Source organism: Pteropus vampyrus, unplaced genomic scaffold (genome assembly GCF_000151845.1).
Source record: "Pteropus vampyrus isolate Shadow unplaced genomic scaffold, Pvam_2.0 Scaffold28, whole genome shotgun sequence".
Classification (NCBI taxonomy): domain Eukaryota; kingdom Metazoa; phylum Chordata; class Mammalia; order Chiroptera; family Pteropodidae; genus Pteropus; species Pteropus vampyrus.
In genome coordinates, this window is record NW_011888809.1 from 7,993,597 (window position 1) to 7,996,269 (window position 2,673).

A 2,673-nucleotide genomic window follows, 5' to 3' on the forward strand; every position below is an offset into this window, starting at 1 on the left:
GCTCCTGGGTCATGCTGTCCCATAAAAATATTTTTCTAAGAGAAAACAGGGAGGACCGTCCCAACCACATGCCTGAGGTGAACTGTTTTACTAATTTAGCTCCCTGGGGTAAAACTACAAAAATGACAAAAACAGCAATCTGGAAAAAGTGCCACCTCCCTTTTAAAAAATCTGTTAAAAAAAAATAATAAAAGCCCATTCAGAGTCAGTGACCAGTTGTTCGAGAAGTCAGCCTGACCATGTAGCTGCTTTTTAAAAAATTCCAAAGACCAAAGAGTCAGACACCCATTCTAATCTGGATTCTCCTCCCAAGTTGTCAAATCCTTGAATGAGCCTTAATTTCCTCAGCTACAAATGAAACCATGAGACACAGTTATCTCATTGATTTCTTCCAGCCCTGGCGATCTGTGGTTCTGGGACTCCGCTTCCATTTGAAAAATGTGTCATTACCAAAGAACAGGAAAGGGCCTCTCCCAGTAACATGACTTGCATTCCCTTTTAGCAGATTGTCACTCACATAAGGACAGAGAAACCACAGGACTCACGGGAGCCACAGCCCTGATTTTGAGAGCCAGACTTGTCTTGGCTTGACAGCTGCTCAGCTGGTTCATTCCATCAGCCTGGATCTGGTGAACCTGAATCACAAGCGGTATCTCCAGGTAAGAAATAGCTGACTTAAGCAATAACGAAAGCACAGTTGATAACCACCATTTTTAAGGTGGGGAGCGTGCGACGTGCATGCTTATGGAATAATTGAAAGTATTAAGGATGGTCATTTCATCAGATTTATCATCAGTGATTGGAATCCATGCCTCTTAACACCACATACATCTAAAAGGAAAAAAAAAAAAGTGTGTAATTAATAATTGACATGCATTTCAAGGTCGCTGTAATTTTGAAGTGGTTAACGGTCCCCGGGTTCCATAAGTGCATTCTGAGTGGAAGTGTTGCTATCTTGAGACTTTTGAGTGTTTAGGCATGAAATAGAATAGCTTAGAACTATGTGCGGGAGAGCATATTAGCGCTGGAGTTTTAGGTTGCTTCTTCCTTGCAGAATCCATTTTTGGTTTAGGCCCAATCGGGGTTCCTTTCTGCCCATCCTGGTCATTTCAGTTTAGACGAGCAAGGGGAGGCATTTTTAAGCAGCCAGCCTGGGGTGGAATTTAGGTCTCACACCGAGGTCTCACTGGCATCTTACTCGCTATAACATGTTTAGAGACGAATTTGGTTTATAAAGTTGTCATCTGAGACACTTGTGTTATCCAAGCTGCAGGTCACTATTCCCCTCGCCCTGTTCCCTCACAGCCAACACGTACCTTCCCTCGTCTCTCACCTCCTCCCAATCAATTAGGGACACTTTATCTACAAGGAGTAGGTCACATCTACTTGAACTTCTTTGCTGAGATCTGACGTGAGCTGACATCCCTTCTCGATGACTAAGGCTCTACTGAGGGTTAAGCTCCCTGGACTCAGGGACCGAAATCATGAAGGCGATGCCACTATGCTGAGATGGCCACACACCTGTTACCCTTCGCTAGTTGCCGGTATCACCTGCTGTCCTCCCTCCCGAAGCTCTTTCCTTTTACATCCAGATGTCTTGAGTTTCCTTGAAAACTAGAACCAGAAGCCTTTTATAAAGCTGAGCACCACCCAGAAGGCAAGACCAGGCGATGGTTAAGGGATTTTCCGATTCTGAGCTCCTAGCATCGTTGTATCCCGAACTGGTTCCTCTTATCAGATTCTCATTCTCTGGGGAAAGATGTTCACTTTGTGCCACCTTTCTTTCTTCCTTTTATGGTTTCTTTCCCTAGAGTGGTCCCTCAGCTGCGGCCTACTTCAGAAGAAGGAGCTGAGTTTCAGAATTAGATAGACCTGACTTCGTGTCTCAGTTCTGCTATTTATTAGTTGAGTGATTTTGCCCGGGTCATTTTAAAGTCCTGATCTGTTTCCCCACAGGATGCTCTGTGTTGTAGGCTTGTGATGAGAATCAAAGACGATGATGCATTAGTGTAGTTTCTTGTTTATTTCGGACCTTAAAAAATGTTAGTTTCTTTCCTTGTTCAACCTTATTTAGAGCTGTCGAAATACAGCTTTTATTCCCTATAAGGTTCCATTTGAGCCTTGGACCTAAAATCGAGAGTCAGGCCTGGTGTACAGACACGTACGTCCCAATCAGTTGCAGAAGAAAGAGCTGTTAACAGCCTTTTTATTTCTGAGCTCGTCTTCAGTAGCAGCCTTCCTCTTGCCTGGGCTGTGGCTCGGGTGCCCTTTGCAGCCCAGCCACCTGGAAGGCTTGCTCTGTGATGCCTGACTTCAGGGCCCATCCTTCTCCTAGACTCTTGTCTCCATCCTTTGTCCCACGAGGTGTTAGCTAAAAACATAATGCCTCACAGCAGCTAGACGTTCTCGCCTAGTAGAGTATTAGCCCTTCACTCAAAAACCTGTCCTGGACACTGAGCACTGAGACCCTGGAGATGAATGAGCCTTGGCCCCATCCCGGAAGCCCACAGGCCAGCACTAGTTCAAATTGTTCTAATTTGGTCATAGTGGAACCAATTTGCCAGAGTGGGACTTTTCCACTAGAACCTCCCACAGGTCACTTCTACCAGTTCTTCTGGAATTCACCCACCTCTAGACCATTGCCAACTTTGCCTACAGGATAGAGGGAGGACC

At 45.3% G+C, this 2,673-nt stretch overlaps 1 protein-coding gene across 2 annotated transcripts in view; it reads left to right on the plus strand.

Moving 5' to 3' along the window:
- FAM49A (family with sequence similarity 49 member A) overlaps nucleotides 1-2,673 on the plus strand; it is a 100,130-nt gene that overhangs the window by 43,654 nt on the left and 53,803 nt on the right. Inside the window, exon 2 of one of the 2 annotated variants that reach the window (XM_011356602.2) lies at nucleotides 506-659. The gene's annotated coding sequence lies outside the window, so the exon portion shown is untranslated. Of the gene's footprint in view, nucleotides 1-502; nucleotides 660-2,673 lie in introns of both variants that reach the window. The other variant, XM_011356601.2, reaches the window with a different exon arrangement.